General features: G+C 45.0%; 1 long non-coding RNA gene and 1 pseudogene across 1 annotated transcript; both read right to left on the bottom strand.

The window, feature by feature from the left end:
* Nucleotides 1-2,256: 2,256 nt before the first annotated feature.
* LOC121532766 lies at nucleotides 2,257-16,857 on the bottom strand. The gene is made up of 4 exons (XR_005994384.1): nucleotides 16,781-16,857; nucleotides 6,701-6,757; nucleotides 6,207-6,341; nucleotides 2,257-2,295 (listed from the first exon to the last, which is right to left on the bottom strand). It is a non-coding gene; the product is annotated as an uncharacterized LOC121532766 (long non-coding RNA).
* Nucleotides 16,858-18,050: 1,193 nt separating this feature from the next.
* LOC123481057 lies at nucleotides 18,051-18,987 on the bottom strand (annotated as a pseudogene).
* Between the last annotated feature and the right edge of the window lie 3,119 nt (nucleotides 18,988-22,106).

Genomic DNA, 22,106 nt, shown 5'->3' with positions numbered 1-22,106 from the left:
GTTTGTTTATACCGGACTGCAAAAGATGTGTCTGTAGCTCATTTGGCAAAGTGAGCGATGAGATGTTTTCAAAGCATCTGAATGCTATTTTTTCTAACAGGCATGCATTACGGAAAGAAATAATCACTTCTTGAAGACGATAGAAACCTATCGAGGAAGCTCGAGAACAGCTCTGTTGGTGTCAGAGCAGGTCTGGTGCCTATCCCATCTGAATTAAAGTCCAGGGTTGTCAATGACTGTGACATATTGACGATCCTACATAGCAAATGAGACACAAACGTCTAGATTAACACACAAAAAGCTTATTTCTCTCAAATTTTGTGCACAAATTTGTTTACATCCCTGTTAGTGAGCATTTCTCATTTGTCAAGATAATCCATCCACCTGACAGGTGTGCATATCAAGAAGCTGATTAAACAGCATGATCCTTACACAGGTGAACCTTGTGTTGGGGACAATAAAAGGCCACTCTAAAATGTGCAGTTGTGTCACACAACACAATGCCACAGATGTTTCAAGTTTTGTGGGAGTGTGCAATTGGCATGCTGACTGCAGGAATGTCCACCAGAGCTGTTGCCAGAGAATTGAATGTTCATTTCTCTACCATAAGCCACCTCCAACGTCGTTTTAGAGAATTTGGCAGTACATCCAACCAGCCTCATAACCGCAGACCACGTATAACCATGCCAGCCCAGGACCTCCACATCCGGCTTCTTCACCTGCTGGATCGTCTGAGACCAGCCACCCGGACAGCTGATGAAACTGTAGGTTTGCACAAACAAAGAATTTCTGCACCGTCTCAGGGAAGCTCATCTGCATGCTCGTCGTCCTCACCAGGTTCTTGACCTGACTGCAGTTCTGCATCTTAACCAACTTCAGTGGACAAATGCTCAGCTTCGATGGCCACTGGCACACTGGAGAAGTGTGCTCCTCACGGATGAATCCCAGTTTCAACTGTACCCGGCAGGTGGCAGATAGCGTGTATGGAGTTGTGTGGGCGAGCGGTTTGCTGATGTCAACGTGAACAGAGTGCCCCATGGTGGCAGTGGGGTTATGGTATGGACAGGCATAAGCTACGGACAACTAACACAATTGCATTGTATTGATGGCAATTTGAATGCACAGAGATACCGTGACGAGATCCTGAGGCCCATTGTCGTGCCATTCATCCGCCGCCATCACTTCAAGTTTCAACATGATAATGCACGGACACATGTCACAAGGATCTGTACACAATTCCTGGAAGCTGAAAATGTCCCAGTTCTTCCATGGCCTGCATACTCAGACATGCCACCCATTAAAACATTTTTGGATGCTCTGGATCGATATGTACGACAGCGTGTTCCAGTTCCCGCCAATATCCAGCAACTTCGCACAGCCATTGAAGAGGAGTGGGACAACATTCCACAGGCCACAATCAACAGCCTGATCAACTCTATGCGAAGGAGTTGTGTCGCGCTGCATGAGGCAAATGGTGGTCACACCAGATACTGACTGGCTTCATTTTTAAGGTATCTGTGACCAACAGATGCATTTCTGTATTCCCAGTCATGTGAAATCCATAGATTAGGGCCTAATGACTGATTTCCTTATATGAACTGTAACTCAGTAAAATCATAGAAATTGTTGCAGTTGCGTTTATATTTTTGTTCAGTGTAGTGGAGTAAAAGTTGTCAAAAATATAAATAGTAAAGATACCACAAAACACTACATAAGTAGTACTTCAAAGTATTTATACTTAAGTACTTTACACAACTGCTAGTAGTATTTATTATATTTGTGAAGCCAAAAACAATGCTAAACAATGTTAGGGATGTAACCCGTAGCTACCTTTTGATGGCAACAACCTTGTTCTTACACTTGCGTCTATATACCTTTCCAAAGGACCCTGTGGGTAGAAAATATATTCATATGATATATATAATATATTCATATTCAAATGAGGAGATAGACAGATGGATCAGGGGGAAAAGAGAGAATGTCCACCTGGGAGTGATGAGGATTCCTGTGCCACCGCCGCGCTGACCAGATGCTCTCGGGGTATGCGAGAACACATGATCAGATGAGGAAAGAGCAGTAGGAGTACAAGTGTTTTCTGTGGTAATCCATGTTTCCGTCAGCACCAAGAAGTCGAGGGACTGGAGGGTAGCATAGGCTGAGATGAACTCTGCCTTGTTGGCCGCAGAACGGCAGTTCCAGAGGCTGCCGGAGACATGGAACTCCACGTGTGTCGTGCGCGCAGGGACCACCAGATTAGAGTGGCAGCAGCCACACGGTGTGAAGCGTTTGTATGGCCTGTGCAGAGAGGAGAGAACAGGGATAGACAGACACATAGTTGACAGGCTACAGAAAAGGCTACAATAATGCAAAAGAGATCGGAATAAAATTAACTAAACATCTGGGGAGCGAGAGAGCGGGGCATCCCTCACTTACCTTTCACTGAAACACTCAAATATAACTCTCCCAACTTCCACTTTAGAAATTATAATTGTTGTAGACTACAGCGGTTCAATGTTTTCTAGGAATAGACTCTAACTTAGTTTATTCAGCTAACTTGGTACAGTATTCTTCCGTGAAAACCGCCCAGGGCACCGTATCCTATGACGCCATAGCTAACTAGCATGCTAGCATCCAATAACACACGGTTTAGCACCAAAACCTGGTTACAACAAACTACCAATAGTGTGTTAACACACTAAACAGATCATTCGTGTCCGTGTCTAGTTCCTTTCATAACGCAGAAATAATTAAACATTGGCTAGCTAGCACAAAGTCAGTCATGCTAGCTACACAAGTGGACTACACATCTCGAATGTTCAGAAAGTGAAGCTTTACGTTGCAAAATTCTCATTGACTAAAATTATATTGTATTTAGTTGCTACAGTACTGCTAGCTGGTAGTGTTGGCTAGCTAGCAATGGCTGCGGTGTTGACTTTATTTGAAAAACGATGTCGCTGCAAACGAATGTAGCTGGCTAAAATGATACTGTATTTAGTTGCTACAGTACTGCTAGCTGGTAGTGTTGGCTAGCTAGAAATGGCTGCGGTGTTGACTTTGTTTGAAAAACGAATGTAGCTGGCTAGCTAACCTCGATAGTTTCTCTCTACTACACCTTTATCTTTGATACAAAGACAACTATGTAGCTAGCTAACATTACACTAATCAAATCGTTCCATTGTAATGTAATGTGTGTCATATTACCTGCGGAGTGAAGTACAGCATGACTACTCACTCCAACTCCAAACATGTTAAGAAAAACAGTATACACTCTTAGAAATAAGGGTACGGTTAATGTACAATATTGTTCCCTGGGGTTGTTCCCTGAGGTACATGTGTGGATAAATAGTATGGTAAATTTTTGTACTCAATATTTTGAATTGAAAGGTACAATAATCACACTCTAACTTAAACAAAAGGGGTATGGTATGAAGAAGGTACATTTCTGTTTACCAGGGTACAAATATATTTTGTGTTCCCTCAATACCCACCATAAGGTACAATGATGGATTTGTTGCCACATAAAAGGAACTAAGGGCTTTGTCACTGGGGTGGTATCAATTATGTATATATATAGATGACAGACAGGGGGCGCTCACCTTATAGCCAGTGGGAACTCACCATTGTAAAAAATATTTTGGAAGCTATAGAAATGCATTTATTAATGTCTACATTTGTTTTTGCCATGTTTATTATATTATAGACAATTTAAAGCATACTTAAAAAATATTTTAAAATATATACAAATATTTTCTTGAAAGTATAATATTTATGAAAGGTCTAATGTTACTGTCCCCACTACAACAACAAAACAATGTAATTTTGTCCTTGAAACATTTAATTGAAATACTGTACAATTCTTCTGGGGAGTGCCAAAATAGCCGACCGGTGGCTCCAAAGCCTCTCATTTGCCAATACATAGCATCAGCAATACAGGGTTTATATACAGTGCATTCGGAAAGTATTCAGACCCCTTGACTTTTTCAAAATGTTGTTTTATTCTAAAATTGATTATATTGTTTTTTTCCCCTCAACAATCCACAATACACCATAATGACAAAGCAAAAACAGGTTTTTATAAATGTTGCTAATTTATTACAAATACAAAACTGAAATATCACATTTGCATAAGTATTCAGACACTTTACTCAGTACTTTGTTGAAGCACCTTTGGCAGCAATTACAGCCTTGAGTCTTCTTGGGAATGACGCTACAAGCTTGGCAGACCTGTATTTGGGGAGTTTCTCCCATTCTTCTCTGCAGACCTCTCAAGCTCTGTCAGGTTGGATGGGGAGTGTCGCTACACAGCTATTATCAGGTCTCTCCAGAGATGTTAGATCGGGTTAAAGTCCGGGCACTTGTCCTGAAGCCGCTCCTGCATTGCCTTGGAAGTGTGCTTAGGGTCATTGTCCTGTTGGAAGGTGAACCTTCGCCCCGGTCTGAGGTCCTGAGCACTCTGTAGCAGGTTTTCATCAAGGATCTCTCTGTACTTTGCTCCGTTCATCTATCCCTCCATCCTGACTAGTCTCCCAGTCCCTGCCGCTGAAAAACATCCCCACAGTATGATGCTGCCACCACCATGCTTCACCGTAGGGATGGTGCCAGGTTTCCTCCAGACGTGACGCCTGGCATTCAGGCCAAAGAGTTCAATCTTGGTTTCATCAGACCAGAGAATCTTGTTTCTCATGGTGAGAGTCCTTTAGGTGCCTTTTGGCAAACTCCAAGCGGGCTGTCATGGGCCTTTTACTGAGGAGTGGCTTCCGTCTGCTCACATTCTGGCCACTCTACCATAAAGGCCTGATTGGTTGAGTGCTGCAGAGATGGTTTCCTTTTGGAAGGTTCTCCCATCTCCACAGAGGAACTCTGGAGCTCTGTCAGCGTGACCATCGGGTACTTAGTCACCTCCCTGACCAAGGCCCTTCTCCCCCGATTGCTCAGTTTGGACGGGCTGCCAGCTCTAGGAAGAGTCTTGGTGGTTCCAAACTTCTTCCATTTAAGAATGATGGAGGCCACTGTGCTCTTGGGGACCTGACATTTTTTGGTATCCTTCCCCAGATCTGTGCCTCGACACAATCCTGTCTCGGAGCTCTATGGACAATTCCTTCGACCTCATGGCTTGGTTTTTGCTCTGACAAGCACTGTCAACTGTGGGACCTTATATAGACTGGTGTGTGCCTTTCCAAATCATGTCCAATAAATTTAATTTACCACAGGTGGACTCCAATCAAGTTGTAGAAACATCTCAAGGATGATCAATCGAAACAGGATGCACCTGAGCTCAATTTCAAGTCTCATAGCAATACTTAAGTAAATAAAGTACTTCTGTTTTTTTATTTTTAATACATTTGCTAAAATTTCTAAAAACTGTTTTTGCTTTGTCATTATTGGGTATTGCGTGTAGATTGATGAGGGAGAATAAATCTATTTATTCAATTTTAGGGTAAGGCTGTAACGTAACAAAATGTGGAAAAGGTCAACGGGTCTGAATACTTTCCGAATGCACTGTACATCATTGGGTGGTACCCCAAAAAGGTACATTTGCACCATAATCATTATCTTACAGTATTTCCCAGCATGCTCTACTGCAGGTTTAATTTTTAGAATTGTTTTTAATATCTGCGTTTTTGCATGTGCATTGATTGATTAATCTTATGCTACACAAAGATAAATAAAAATGTGTAAACTAATCCAATCAGTTAGTTACATTTTTTGCACATGTTACTGAAATGGTTGTTCCAGTTTAAATGGCTTAGGTATTCTCCTCACAATGTTCCTAACCCTGGCAGTCATTATGAATGCAGGTTGCGGGTGAATAAAACATTTAAATGGTTGGATATCCTAACTCTAGCTGGATTCCATTTATTATATCATTTTGCAAGCCAGAGTAATGGTACATTTCTGGAAGCATTTTCTGGTTTTCCAGCAATCCCGGTTGGAAAATTTCAGTTAATTATTTTTGGCCACACGTCAGTGGAAGTGTTGTACCAGTTTAAGTGGTTTATGGTAGAGGTACATTGTACCTGTGGACTACAGCATATGAAATAAAGGTACTATCTAAGGTATGAACTGTGGTACTATTATGTACCTTTAACTAAAAGTACAAAGGATGACCTTACAGGGTAACACCCCAGTGACAAGCAGTTGTACCCCTTTAAGAATAAATCAAAAAATTATTTTGGAGAGTGTAGGGTTGAATATGTCTGTAATACCTGAACCAATGATCTCATTGAAGTCAAGGTCAGAGAGCTGCAGTTGGAAGATTCAGTGGAGGCTGGCCCAGAGGAGAACATCTGCCTTTTGAGCAAGACATTTGTCGAAAACGCACAATTAACAGGTAGGCTGAACTAGAAAAAAAGAAAAGCAGATTAGCTTGGTGTTTACTATATTGATTACCAGAGAATAATTAGGAGACACACTCTAATGAGTGACATAGCAAAAAGTAACCATTGAGTTTCAGCCAGCTTTTTTTTACATTGGCTTGTTGTTTTATTTAGGAGACACTCTCTAATAAGTCCCATAGCAACAGTAACCAGTGAACCAGTGAGTGTGTCATTGTCAGCTGACAGTGATGTGAAGTGCTGCTGGGATGATGCAGGATGCAGTGTGTATACGTGTATGTGCATGTGTATATGTGTGTGTGTATCAGCTGAAGTGCTGGGGTGATGCAGGATGTAGCGTGTCATTTGTTTCACTCCACTAGTACCTTTAGTCATGCTTTTGATCTTGCCCAGGGGGGACAGCACAGACACGTAGGACCCATCTGAAAGAGTAGTGACAAGATAAACAGGATGTTCACTGAAACACCCATGTTTCTGCTCAAACTATGCTCAACATTAGTCTGATCCCAGATCTGTCTGTGCTATCACAAGGAGTTGTCAAGAGAGCAGAAACAGACTGGCGACAAGGCTAGCTCAACATCTATTCCTTTGTAGAAAATGACATATTTACTTCTGTTGTATCAATAGTCTTGGTAAGGTGTTATCTTAGACTTAAACATTAATAATCTTAATAGGCAACATCCTCTCCTTTGTAGGGCTCACCAACAGATATATAGCATCAGATATACATTATATGTACTACATGACCAAAAATATGTGGACACCTGTTCCCGTGTAGCTCAGTCGGCAGAGCATGGCTCTTGCAATGCCAGGGTTGTGGGTTCGATTCCCACGGGGGACCAGTATGAAAAAAAGTTTTAAAATGTATGCACTCACTACTGTAAGTCGCTCTGGATAAGAGTGTCTGCTAAATGACTAAAATAAATAAAAAACCTGCTCGTGGAACATCTCATTCCAAAATCATGGGCATTAATATGGAGTTGGTCCCACCTCTTTGCTGCTATAACAGCCTCCACTCTTCTGGGAAGGCTTTTCACTAGATGTTGGAACATTTCTGCAGGGACTTGCCTCCATTCAGCCACAAGAGCTGATGTTGGGCGATTAGGCCCGGCTCGCAGTCGGCATTCCAATTCATCCCAAAGGTGTTCGGTGGGGTTGAGGTCTGGACTCTGTGCAGGCCAGTCAAGTTCTTCTACAATGATCTCGGCAAAGCATTTCTGTATGGACCTCGCTTTGTGCACGAGGGCATTGTCATGCTGAAACAGGAAAGGGCCTTCCTCAAACTGTTGCCACAAAGTTGGAAGCACAGAATCGTCTAGAATGTCATTGTATGCTGTAGCGTTAAGATTTCCCTTCACTGGAAGTAAGGGGCCTTGCCCGAACCATGAAAAACAGCCCCAGACCATTATTCCTCCTCCATCAAACTTTACAGTTGGCACTATGCATTCGGACAGGTAGCGTTCTCCTGGCATCCGCCAAACCACAAATTCGTCCATCGGACTGCCAGATGGTGAAGATTGAGTCATCACTACAGAGAACGCGTTTCCACTGCTCCAGAGTCCAATGGCAGCGAGCTTTACACCACTCCAGCCGACACTTGGCATTGCGCATGGTGATCTTAGGCTTGTGTGCGGCTGGTCGGCCATGGAAACCCATTTAATGAAGCTCCCAACGAACAGTGCTTGTGCTGACGTTTCTTCCAGAGGCAGTTTGGAACTCGGTATTAAGTGTTGCAACAGAGGACAGACAATTCTTACGCGCTTCAGCTCTCGACGGTCCTGTTCTGTGAGCTTGTGTGGCCTACCACTTCACGACTGAGCCGTTGTTGCTCCTAAATGTTTCTACTTCACAATAACAGCACTTACAGTTGACCGGGGCAGCTCTAGCAGGGCAGAAATTTGACGAACTGACTTGTTGGAAAGGTGGCATCCTATGACGGTGTCACGTTGAAAGTCACTCAACTCTTCAGTAAGGCCATTCTACTGCCAATGTTTGTCTATTGAGATTGCATGGCTGTGTGCTCGATTTTATACACCAGGTGTGGCTGAAATAGCCGAATCCACTAATTTGAAGGGGTGTCCACATACTTTTGTATATATAGTGTAAATCATCAGATAGAGAACATTAGTCAGTCAGTGAATATCTTTGGCCCGAGATGGGGTTTGATGTCAGAGTACCCCAGTGATCCCGTTCTCCTCCACTCATCTCCTCCAGGCTGGGAGTACTCATTGCAAGGGGAGTCATCCAGGGGATGCTTGTAGTGTTTGAGCAGAGTGTTTGCATGACAATGAGTGACAAGGAGTTGACATGATAGCACAAACAGATCAGGGACCTGGCTAAATCTGTACTGCTGATCCCCTGAAACCCCAGGACTGGACACACTCTAGGCATTTTAGCAGGAGTGCAAAATAATGTGTGATATTTGATGTGACTCCATCATGTGGTAACACCATGAAATTACTCCATGCATCACATTCACTGTATGAAAAGGCCAATGGATAGAATAATTCTTATAAAACTTACAGCAAATTGCAATTCATTACTCACTATGGAAACAAGGGAGAAAACATTGAATTAACTTGTTAAACATATTATATGTCCAATTAATGCATTAATACAGTTGAAGTCGGAAGTTTACATACACCTTAGCCAAATACATTTAAACTCAGTTTTTCACAATTCCTGACATTTAATCCTAGTAAAGATTCCCTGTCTTAGGTCAGTTAGGATCACCACTTTATTTTAAGAATGTGAAATGTCAGAATAATAGTAGAGAAAATGATTTATTTCAGCTTTTATTTATTTCATCACATTCCCAGTGGGTCAGAAGTTTACATACACTCAATTAGTATTTGGTAGCATTGCCTTTAAATTGTTTAACTTGGGTCAAACGGTTCGGGTAGCATTCCATAAGCTTCCCACAATAAGTTGGGTGAATTTTGGCCCATTCCTTCTGACAGAGCTGGTGTAACTGAGTCAGGTTTGTAGGCCTGCTTGCTCACACACGATTTTTCAGTTCTGCCCACAAATGTTCTATAGGATTGAGGTCAGGGCTTTGTGATGGCCACTCCAATACCTTGACTTTGTTGTCCTTAAGCCATTTTGCCACAACTTTGGAAGTATGCTTGGGGTCATTGTCCATTTGGAAGACCCATTTGCGACCAAGCTTTAACTTCCTGACTAATGTCTTGAGATGTTGCTTCAATATATCCACATCATTTTCTTTCCTCATGATGCCATCTATTTTGTGAAGTGCTCCAGTCCTTCCTGTAGCAAAGCACCCCCACAGCATGATGCTGCCACCCCCGTGCTTCACAGTTGGGATGGTGTTCTTCGGTTTGCAAGCCGTCCCCTTTTTCCTCCAAACATAACGATGGTCATTATGGCCAAACAGTTCTATTTTTGTTTCATCAGACCAGAGGACATTTCTCCAAAAAGTATGATCTTTGTCCCCATGTGCAGTTGTAAACCATAGTCTGGCTTTTTTATGGCGGTTTTGGAGCAGTGGCTTCTTCATTGCTGAGCGGCCTTTCAGGTTATGTCGATATAGGACTCGTTGTACTGTGGATATAGATACTTTTGTACCTGTTTCCTCCAGCATCTTCACAAGGTCCTTTGCTGTTATTCTGGTATTGATTTGCACTTTTCACACCAAAGTACGTTCATCTCTAGGAGACAGAACGCGTCTCCTTCCTGAGTGGTATGACGGCTGCGTGGTCCCATGCAGTTTATACTTGCGTACTATTGTTTGTACAGATGAACGTGGTACCTTCAGGCGTTTGGAAATTGCTCCCAAGGATGAACCAGACTTGTGGAGGTCTACAATTTCTTTTCTGAGGTCTTGGCTGATTTCTTTTGATTTTCCCATGATGTCAAGCAAAGAGGCACGGAGTGTGAAGGTAGGCCTTGAAATACATCCACAGGTACACATCCACAAATACATCCACAGGTACAATATTAATTGACTCAAATGATGTCAATTAGCCTATCAGAAGCTTCTAAAGCCATGCCATCATTTTCTGGAATTTTCCAAGCTGTTTAACGGCACAGTCAACTTAGTGTATGTAAACTTCTGACCCACTGGAATTGTGATACAGTGAATTATAAGTGAAATAATCAGTCTGTAAACAATTGTTGGAAAAATTACTTGTGTCATGCATAAAGTAGATGTCCTAACCGACTTGCCAAAACTATAGTTTGTTCACAAGAAATAAAGAGGCTTTTTCTTCAACAGTAAATTGACCATGCATCGAATCATTTTATTTTATTTTCCAAGCTGTTTAAAGGCACAGTCAACTTAGTGTATGTAAACTCTCTGTCCAGTAATTTAAGTTCACCTTCTGGAAAGCTTCATTAGAGCTGAGCCATACAAATACAACATACTCTAAGTCGAGTGTAAAAATGTGTAATACCAATAGCTATTACACTGTACTTTACACCATAATAAGGACACTAATGTAAATCAGGATATATAATGAACATAGAAGCAGCAGCGTATGTGGAGAGTGTGAAAGAGTGTGAAAGTGTGAAAGTGTGAGTGTGTGTGTGGCGTCAATATTCATGTGTGTGTCTGTGTTTTGTGAGTGTTAGCGTATGTAGTGTATTTGTGTGTGTGTCTTTGTGTGTTGGAGTGTCAGTGTAATATGTGTAAGTAGAGCAGTGAGTGTAAATACAGTGCATTCGGAAAGTATTCAGACCCCCCGACTTTTTCCACTGTTACGTTACAGCCTTATTTTTAAATTGATGAAATAAAACATTTCCCTCATCACTCTACACACAATACCCCATAATGACAAAGCAAAAACAGGTCTTTGGACATTTTTGCAAATGTATTAAAAATAAAAAACAGAAATAGCTTATTTACAGTTGAAGTCGGAAGTTTACATACACTTAGGTTGGAGTCATTAAAACTCGTTTTTCAACCACTCCACAAATTTATTGTTAACAAACTATAGTTTTGGAAAGTCGGTTAGGACATCTACTTTGTGCATGACACAAGTAATCTTTCCAACAATTGTTTACAGACAGATTATTTCACTTATAATTGTCACGATCGTCATACAGAGTGGACCAATGCGCAGCGCGATAAGTGAACATACTTTATTTATTTCACCACACGAAACAAAACAACAAAACGATAACGTGAAGTCCTTGGTTACCTACACAAACCAACACGGAACAAGATCCCACAATACACTACTGCCAAACGGCTGCCTAAGTATGGTTCCCAATCAGAGACAACAAGCAACAGCTGATCCACCCCGGCCAACATAGCTACACATGAACTAGAACTTAAACACAGAACACAAACACATAGAAACTACACACCCTGGCTCAACATAACAGAGTCCTAGAGCCAGGGCGTGACAGTACCCCCCCCCAAAGGCGCGGACTGCGACCGCGCCAAACATAAACCGAACAGGGGAGGGCCGGGTGGGCATTCCTCCTCGGAGGCGGATCCGGCTCCGGGCGTGACCACCACCCTCTAATAACCCCCCCGTAGTGCCCCTGGTCTGGTCTGGAGCTGGACTGGACATCGGTGGAGCGGATTGCTTAGGCTCCGGTGTGGAGCAGCTGACCGGTACCTGACCAGGCACCGGTGAAACGGGCACGGGCTGTGCCGGGACTGACGACGCCGCACCACAGGCTTGGTGCGGGGAGCAGGAATGGGCCGGACCGGGCTGACGACGCGCACCATTGGCTTGGTGCGCGGGAGCAGGGACGACCGAACCAGGCTGACAAAGCGCACCACTGGCTTGGTGCGGGGAGCAGGAACAGGCCGGACCGGGATGACGACGCGCACCCCTGGCTTGGTGCGGGGAGCAGGAACGGGCCGGACGGGCTGACGACGCGCACCACAGGCTTGGTGCGGGAGCAGGAACGGGCCGGACCGGGCTGACGATGCGCACCATAGGCTTGGTGCGGGGAGCAGGAACAAGCCGGGTCGGGCTGGCGACACGCACCATAGGCTTGGTGCGGGGAGCAGGGACAGGCCGGGCCGGGCTGGCAACGCACCATTGGCTTGGTGCGGGGAGCAGGAACAGGCCGGGCCGAGCGCGACGCGCACCAAGGCTTGGTGCGAGTGGCAGGAACAGGCCAGGCCGGGCTGGCGACGCGCACCGTAGGCTTGGTGCGGGGGCAGGAACAGGCCGGGTCGGGTGGCGACGCGCACCATAGGCTTGGTGCGGGGAGCAGGGACAGGCCGGGCCGGGCTGGCAACGCGCACCATTGGCTTGGTGCGGGGAGCAGGAACAGGCCGGGCCGGGCTTGCGACGCGCACCATAGGCTTGGTGCGAGTGGCAGGAACAGGCCGGGCCGGGCTGGCGACGCGCACCGTAGGCTTGGTGCGAGGGGCAGGAACAGGCCGGGCCGGGCTGGTGACGCGCACCATAGGCTTGGTGCGGGGAGCAGGAAAAGGCCGGGCCGGGCTGGCGACGTGCACCATAGGCTTGGTGCGGGAGCAGGAACAGGCCGGGCCGGGCTGGCGACGCGCACCATTGGCTTGGTGCGGGGAGCAGGAACAGGCCGGGCCGGGCTGGCGACGCGCACCGTAGGCTTGGTGCGAGTGGCAGGAACAGGCCGGGCCGGGCTGGCGACGCGCACCATAGGCTTGGTGCGGGGAGCAGGAACAGGCCGGGCCGGCTGGCGACACGCACCATAGGCTTGGTGCGGGGAGCAGGAACAGGCCGGGCCGGGCTGGCGACGCGCACCATTGGCTTGGTGCGGGGAGCAGGAACAGGCCGGGCCGGGCTGGCGACGCGCACCGTAGGCTTGGTGCGAGGGGCAGGAACAGGCCGGGCCAGGCTGGCGACGCGCACCGTAGGCTTGGTGCGAGGGACAGGAACAGGCCGGACCGTACTGGGAACACACACCACTGGCCTTACACGGGGATCAGGAACGGGCCGGACCGGACTGGCAACACACCTCAGTACCTCTCGCCGTGCCTCTACATCTTCCTTCCCTCTTCTCACCAATGGCTCCCGTAACCCAGTGGCCTTCTCTCCTTGTCCACGAACTCGCCCCTTATCTGCCTCCAGCAGCCCCGTCGTCCATGCCATGTGCCCCCCCCAAAACATTTCTTGGGGGTGCCTCTCGCCGGTCCGACGCGGCCCGGTTGACGCCGCTGCTCCTCTCTCCGGCGCGCCTCCACCGTCTCCTCCCACGGACGGCGATCCATCCCGGCCTGGATTTCCTCCCAAGTCCAGGACCCCTGCCCGTCCAATATCTGCTCCCACGTCCAGGCTGTCTGCTCCTGGGCACGCTGCTTGGTCCTGTATTGGTGGGATCTTCTGTCACGATCGTCATACAGAGTGGACCAATGCGCAGCGCGATAAGTGAACATACTTTATTTATTTCACCACACGAAACAAAACAACAAAACGATAACGTGAAGTCCTTGGTTACCTACACAAACCAACACGGAACAAGATCCCACAATACACTACTGCCAAACGGCTGCCTAAGTATGGGTCCCAATCAGAGACAACAAGCAACAGCTGATCCACGTTGCCTCTGATTGAGAACCACCCCGGCCAACATAGCTACACATGAACTAGAACTTAAACACAGAACACAAACACATAGAAACTACACACCCTGGCTCAACATAACAGAGTCCCAGAGCCAGGGCGTGACAATAATTCACTGTATCACAATTCCAGTGGGTCAGAAGTTTACATACACTAAGTTGACTGTGTCTTTAAATAGCTTGGAAAATTCCAGAAAATGATGTCATGGCTTTAGAAGCTTCTGATAGGCTAATTGACATCATTTTAGTCAATTGGAGGTGTACCTGTGGATGTATTTCAAGGCCTACCTTCAAACTCAGTGCCTCTTTGCTTGACATCATGGGAAAATCTAAATAAATCAACCTCAGAAAATAAATTGTAGACCTCCACAAGTCTGGTTCATCCTTGGGAGCAATTTCCAAACGCCTGAAGGTACCACGTTCATCTGTACAAACAATAGTACGCAAGTATAAACACCATGGGACCACGCAGCCGTCATACCACTCAGGAAGGAGATGCGTTCTGTCTCCTAGAGATTAACGTACTTTGATGCGAAAAGTGCAAATCAATCCCAGAACTACAGCAAATTACCTTGTGAAGATGCTGGAGGAAGCAGGTATCTATCTCCACAGTAAAAAGATTCCTATATCGACATAACCTGAAAGGCCGCTCAGCAAGGAAGAAACCACTACTCCAAAACCGGCATAAAAAAGCCAGACTACGGTTTGCAACAGTACATGGGGACAAAGATCGTACTTTTTGGAGAAATGTTCTCTGGTCACAAATGTGTCTTCCAAATGGACAATGACCCCAAGCATACTTCCAAAGTTGTGGCAAAATGGCTTAAGGACAAGGTATTGGAGTGGCCATCACAAAGCCCTGACCTCAGTCCTATAGAAAATGTGTGGGCAGAACTGAAAAAGCGTGTGCGAGCAAGGAGGCCTACAAACCTGACTCAGTTACACCAGCTCTGTCAGGAGGAATGGGCCAAAATTCACCCAACTTTTTGTGGGAAGCTTGTGGAAGGCTACCCGAACCGTTTGACCCAATTTAAACAATTTAAAGGCAATGCTACCAAATACTAAGTGTATGTATGTGTATGTAAACTTCTGACCCACTGGGAATGTGATGAAAGAAATAAAAGCTGAAATAAATCATTCTCTCTACTATTATTCTGACATTTCACATTCTTAAAATAAAGTGGTGATCCTAACTGACCTAAGACAGGGATTTGTACTACGATTAAATGTCAGGAATTGTGAAAAACAGAGTTTAAATGTATTTAGCTAAGGTGTATGTAAACTTCCGACTTCAACTGTACACAAGTATTCAGACCCTTTGCTATGAGTCTCAGAATTGAGCTCTGGTGCATCCTGTTTCCATTGATCATCCTTGAGATGTTTATACACCTTGATTGGAGTCCACCTGTGGTAAATTAAATTGATTGGACATGATTTGGAAAGGCACACATCTGTCGATATAGGGTCCCACAGAGTACATGTCAGAGCAAAAACCAAGCCATGAGGTCGAAGGAATTGTCTGTAGAGCGCCGAGACAGGATTGTGTCGAGGCACAGATCTGGGGAAGGGTACCAAAAAATTTCTGCAGCATTGAAGGTCCCCAAGAACACAGTGGCCTCCATCATTCTTAAATGGAAGAAGATTGGAACCACCAAGACTCTTCCTATCTGATGAAACCAAGATTGAACTCTTTGGCCAGAATTCCAAGCGTCATGTCTGGAGGAAACCAGGCACCATCCCTATGGTGAAGCATGGTGGTGGCAGCATCATACTGGGAGACTAGTCAGGATCGAGGGAAAGATGAACGGAGCAAAGTACAGAGAGGTCCTTGATGAAAACCTGCTCCAGAGCGCTCAGCACCTCAGACTAGGGCGATGGTTCACCTTCCAACAGGACATCAACCCTAAGCACACAGCCAAGACAAAGCAGGAGTGGCTTCGGATGGCCTAAAATGTAAAATGTAAATGTAAAATGCTCTTGAGTGGCCCAGCCAGAGCCCGGACTTGAACCTGATCGAACATCTCTGGAGAGACCTGAAAATAGCTGTGCAGCGACGCTTCCCATGCAACCTGACAGAGCTTGAGAGGCAGGTAGCTTAGTGGGTAAGAACGTTGTGCCAGTAACCGAAAGGTTGCTGGTTCTAATCCCAGAGCCGACTAGGTAAAAAATCTGTCGATGTGCTCCCGTAAGTCGCTCTGGATAATAGCGTCTGCTAAATGACTAAAATGTAAATGTAAGAATGGGAGAAACTCCCCAAATACAGGTGTGCCAAGCTTGTAGCGTCATACACAAGAAGACTCAAGGCTGTAATCGCTGCCAAAGGTGCTTCAACAAAGTACTGAGTAAAGGGTCTGAATACTTATGTAAATGTGATATTTCATGGATTTTTAAATATATACATTTGCAGAAATTTCTAAAAACCTGTTTTTGATTTGTCATTATGTGGTATTGTGTGTAGACATTTAAAAAAGTATCAATTTTAGAATAAGGCTGTAACGTAACAAAATGTGGAAAAAGTCAAGGTGTCTGAATATTTTCAGAATGCACTATAGAGCCAGTGCAAGAATGTCAGTGCAAAAAAAATGGTAAGAGATATACAACCTGACAGGCAGCATAAAACACTCAAAGACAACAACCCATTACCTGTACATGTCTGAGGTGGTCTTGATTTATAATTTCCCATTGAACTGTACTTTTCTTCCTGTATACGTTGTTGTTTTGTTTGGTGGAACAGAGGAGTGAAACAGTAACACTATCCTTATCTCTGTCACAATAGAGTAGGGCCAGATAAAGCTGGATCATGGCAGTGTGCTAAAAATAAAACATCTCTGAGAGGAATACCTGACCACTATGACAACTGATCTCTCTCTGTGTGTTGTGTGTCCACTGCTCTTTTTAAACAGCAGATGGCCATTACCTTTCATTTTTCCAGCCCAAGCCATCAGTCAGTTTTCAATGTTGATGTTGTCAACTGCTTGATGGCCTGAAAACAAAACAATGTTGTCAGAAGTGCAAGGACATTGTCTTAAATTTTGACAAGTGACAACTTGACCACAGAACAGTACCTTGCAGTGATTTAGTAGAAGTATTTACATAGAGCTGAGGAATGGAATTTTGCTAATGCCTTCCAGTTCATCTATTAATCCTAAAGCTGCCAGACTATGTGCCAGTCCAATGTGACATAATCGTCCTTGTGGTGGATATCTGATATTCTCTCTGTGGGAAACCAAACAATCATGCCAGCATGACATCATCCACTATATACTTGCCTCTGTATGCATTCCGATAGGCCACTACCTATACATTACTGTGTAGCATTGTTTCCCAACTCCTGTCCTCGAGTACCCCCAACAGCACACGTTTTTGTTGTAAGCCCCGCCCAGACAAACTCACCTGACTCAACTCATCCAGGGCTTGATGATTAGTTGACAAGTTGAATCAAGTGAGTTTGTCCAGGGCTACAACAAAATGGTGTGCCGTTGGGGGTACTCAAGGACTGGAGTTGGGAAACACTGCTGCAGGGCCGGCTCCAGGGATAAGCAACATTTGGTTGTGCATCAGCAGTTTTCCTCTTGTTTTGTCAGTCACTGACAGTCACTCAATTAGCCATGTCAGCTGACAATTAGTCAGTTTGCTAAACTTGTGGTAATCATGGCCGAATTACCGACCGGCAAGCAGGGCACGTGCCCAGGGGCCCTGACCTCCAGGTGGCCCATATTGATTTTGTTAGTCACTCTCACTCAGATATCATTGACATGGAATGAGTCATGTGTAGAATTGCAGGAAATTAGCTTTAAAACTGCAGAACATTATATCTGCACCTTGGTAAAATAAGTTGAATTGCATGAAAGTTGTTATAAAATTGCTAACTTTTCTCTACGCCCCATGGCAAAATGTGTAGAATTGTAGGAAATTAACTTTAAAACGTTCTCTCTGCTGTCAAGAGCGAGGCCACCAAAAAACTTTGCTTGCTTGGTGGGGGGCCCCCCAACCAAATCTTGCTTAGGGCCCCCAAAAGGCTAGAGCTGGCCCTGCACTGCTGTATAGGATGTCAAGAGCTGTCACTTACACTTGCTCTAAAATAGAGCACAGTACCAGAATCTATTTTAATTCTGAGGAACATGTCCCATACCAGCATAGGACAATGAAGAGACACACAACACAACTTTCAAATATTTTCTGTCTTTATTACAAAATGGATTGTCACTACCATGTCATTTCAACATAGACCATTAAAATATACTACAGAAATAGCATCTTTGTAACAAAAATTATTTACATCCAAATCTCCCGTTTATGTATCAAACAGCTGATCCAACCATTGTATCTGAATGCTACCAAATACCCACCACATTGTATCCCTACTTCAGTTCAATTTAACACACAATCATTCCAATCATGATTACAAAGGCATAATGGGTATTACAATCAATAGTAGCCTAGCTATCACTATAGCTCAATCACAGTCAGCTCCATTTCTTCATCTCTACATCCTCCATTAGTTTCTTCCTGTACTTAAGCATCTCCTCCAGGTTTTTTTGTAGGGCCTCCTGTAGAGACATCAGCTTGGTGCCTGGGGGCAATGTGACAGTGGACCCGCCCGGCTGCAGCATCTCCAGAGTCAGAACGAGTCGCGCATGTCCGGGCACACAGGGAAGAGACAGGCGTTCCAAAGACTACAACTCGATGTGTTACCAGAGAACCTCAGGCTCTCGGGACTCAGGCCCCACTTAGCCAGGCACTCCACCAAACTGGCCCCGAACAGGTTCCACACCTCCATATTCCCAGGGGCCCCCACGCCCTTCTTGAGGTCGTCCTCGATGCCGAAGGTGATGGTAACAATACCGGTTTGGCCCTCCCGGTTCACGCAGAGGGAGTGCATAAAGAGGTACTCGGTGGTGGTGCTGATGTGATAAAACTTTGAGAGCCACCAGGTTGAGCAGGGTTCCCTTAAGGTGGTGGAAGATCTTCTGATGCATCTCCACCAGGCTGCTCTCCTGCTTGCTGACATTTGCAGTGTTGTTGGTTGTAATCTACATAATATGTACTGCCTGCGTACACAAACTCAGCATCATTTAGAAGAGACACACAGCTATCCTGGCTCTTACACACAGCACCATTTTCGTGCATCTTCTTGACGCTAGGTTTGTGCAGAAAATGGAGGCAGGTCCTGTATTCCATGTCGGCCAATACAGACTTCTCCTTCTGGTCCAGCACGAAGACTGGGCTGGGTTGTTCCGATGGAGATGGGGGAGGGACGGGCTAGAGCAGTGAACCCAGACATGTCAAACCTGATGTTCTCATCCTCTGTTATGCTGTAGAGCTCTATGCAATCCGCACTGGTCACCAGCACACCCAATTTCATGTGCTTGGGGAAATACACAAACACGACTAGTTTGATCTCCAGCATCTGGTAAAGAGGGTCACCCAGGGGCGAAGATTTCCCCCAGGGCACTGGCATTGGGCAAGCACTGACTGAATCCACCTAGGAAAATCACTGTTATTTGAAAACATTCAATAATATATGCCATTTAGCTGACACTTTTATCCAATGTGACCTACAGTAGACTTACAGTAGTGCTTGCATAATTATTTTCAATAATATAGGCCTATCTTACATTTATATCACTTTTACATAATTTCCAACTAATATACAGTTTTAGAATGTAATTTTCACAGTAAAACATGTATGATGAATGAACGATTATACCTGCATGAATCAGAAGGACCCTGTATCCACCAAGCGCCTTCCCATAGATGTCTTCCAGCCATTGCAGAGAGTACAGTATTGCGCCTCCATTTCCTGAGAGAGAAGTTCAATTCAGTCAAAGTGAAATGCTTCAGTGAAATTAGGGGCCGTATGTATCTAGGACAAGGTCCTCCTTGTCCATGTAATCTTATTCAATGTGATTCAAAGGGCAAAACGGATCCATAATCAGCACATAAATCAGGATGGCTCAAACTAAGTCAAGTGGTCTAATGCATACGTAACGGGGCGTCCACAGAATAACTAACATTACATTTGCGTCATTCACCTTTTAACTTTTGCCTATTCACTTCTTGTGGATATGAAATTGATTGAAATTGAAATGCTCTGACTCGAAACTGCTGCAGTGTTGTCATCTGCCTCGTTTCCGGGTTTAGTCACATGGTTATTAGCATGCCCGAGGGATACAATGTGTCACTACAATCAGAGACGGAAGAGGATGCGAGACATCCCACCATTTTTTCTCATATATATTCAAATGAACTAGACCAGACCCAACCGCTATCGCATTGGTGTCTAAGGGAGAGCCACCTCTACATGCTTTGTAAGTAGGAAAACCTGCAAAATCGGCAGTGTATCAAATGCTTGTTCTCCCCACTGTATATATATACACAGCTATACTCGGCCTTGTCTCAGGATTGTAAGTTGGTGGTTGGGGATATCCCTCTAGTGGTGCGGGGGCTGTGCTTTGGCGGAGTGGGTGGGGTTATATCCTTCCTGTTTGGCCCTGTCCGGGGTTTCTTCGGATGGGGCCACAGTGTCTCCCGGACCGCTCCTGTCTCAGCCTCCAGTATTTATGCTGCAGTAGTTTATGTGTCGGGGGGGCTGGGGGTTGGTTGGTTATACCTGGAGTACTTCTCCTGTCTTATCCAGTGTCCTGTGTGAATTTAAGTATGCTCTCTCTAATTCTCTCGTTCTCTCTTTCTCTGAGAACCTGAGCCCTAGGACCATACGTCAGGACTACCGGGCATGATGACACCTTGCTGTCCCCAGTCCGCCTGGCCTTGCTGCTATTCCAGTTTCAACTGTTTCTGCCTGCGGCTCACGAAACCCCTACCTGTCCCAGACCTGCTGTTTTCAACTCTTTAATGATCGGCTGTGAAAAGCCAACTGAGAGACCTGAGCCCTAGGACCATACGTCGGGACTACCGGCCGTGGTGACTCCTTGCTGTCCCCAGTCCGCCTGGCCTTGCTGCTATTCCAGTTCAACTGTTCTGCCTGCGGTTATGGAACCCCTACCTGTCCCAGACCTGCTGTTTTCAACTCTTAATGATCGGCTATGAAAAGCCAACTGAGATTTATTCCTGATTATTATTTGACCATGCTTGTCACTTATGAACATTTTTGAACATCTTGGCATGGTTCTGTTATAATCTCCACCCGGCACAGCCAGAAGAGGACTGGCCACCCTCATAGCCTGGTTCCTCTCTAGGTTTCTTTCCTAGGCTTTCGCCTTTCTAGGGAGTTTTTCCTAGCCACCGTGCTTCTACACCTGCATTACTAGCTGTTTGGGGTTTTAGGCTGGGTTTCTGTACAGCACTTCGAGATATTAGCTGATGTAAGAAGGGCTATATAAAATAAAATTGAATTGAAAAATTGAATTGAATATACACACATACACATACTTTATTTTACTTCTGCTCTTTTTTTCTCAACACTTTTTTTGTTGTTGTTTTATTCTTACTTTTTTTGTTTAAAATAAATGCACTGTTGGTTAAGGGCTGTAAGTAAGCATTTCACTGTAATGTCTGCACCTGTTGTATTCGGCGCATGTGACCAATAAAATTTGATTTGATTTGATTTGATTTGATATATATACAGTGGGGGGAAAAAGTATTTAGTCAGCCACCAACTGTGCAAGTTCTCCCACTTAAAAAGATGAGAGAGTCCTGTAATTTTCATCATAGGTACACGTCAACTATGACAGACAAATTGAGAGAAAAAAAATCCAGAAAATCACATTGTAGGATTTTTTATGAATTTATTTGCAAATTATGGTGGAAAATAAGTATTTGGTCACCTACAAACAAGCAAGATTTCTGGCTCTCACAGACCTGTAACTTCTTCTTTAAGAGGCTCCTCTGTCCTCCACTCGTTACCTGTATTAATGGCACCTGTTTGAACTTGTTATCAGTATAAAAGACACCTGTCCACAACCTCAAACAGTCACACACCAAACTCCACTATGGCCAAGACCAAAGAGCTGTCAAAGGACACCAGAAACAAAATTGTAGACCTGCACCAGGCTGGGAAGACTGAATCTGCAATAGGTAAGCAGCTTGGTTTGAAGAAATCAACTGTGGGAGCAATTATTAGGAAATGGAAGACATACAAGACCACTGATAATCTCCCTCGATCTGGGGCTCCACGCAAGATCTCACCCCGTGGGGTCAAAATGATCACAAGAATGGTGAGCAAAAATCTCAGAACCACACGGGGGACCTAGTGAATGACCTGCAGAGAGCTGGGATAAAAG

This window comes from Coregonus clupeaformis, chromosome 20 (assembly GCF_020615455.1).
Source record: "Coregonus clupeaformis isolate EN_2021a chromosome 20, ASM2061545v1, whole genome shotgun sequence".
NCBI classification, from domain to species: Eukaryota; Metazoa; Chordata; class Actinopteri; order Salmoniformes; family Salmonidae; genus Coregonus; species Coregonus clupeaformis.
The sequence above is the reverse complement of the archived record's forward strand: the minus strand, read 5'-3'. Positions and strand labels throughout refer to the sequence as shown.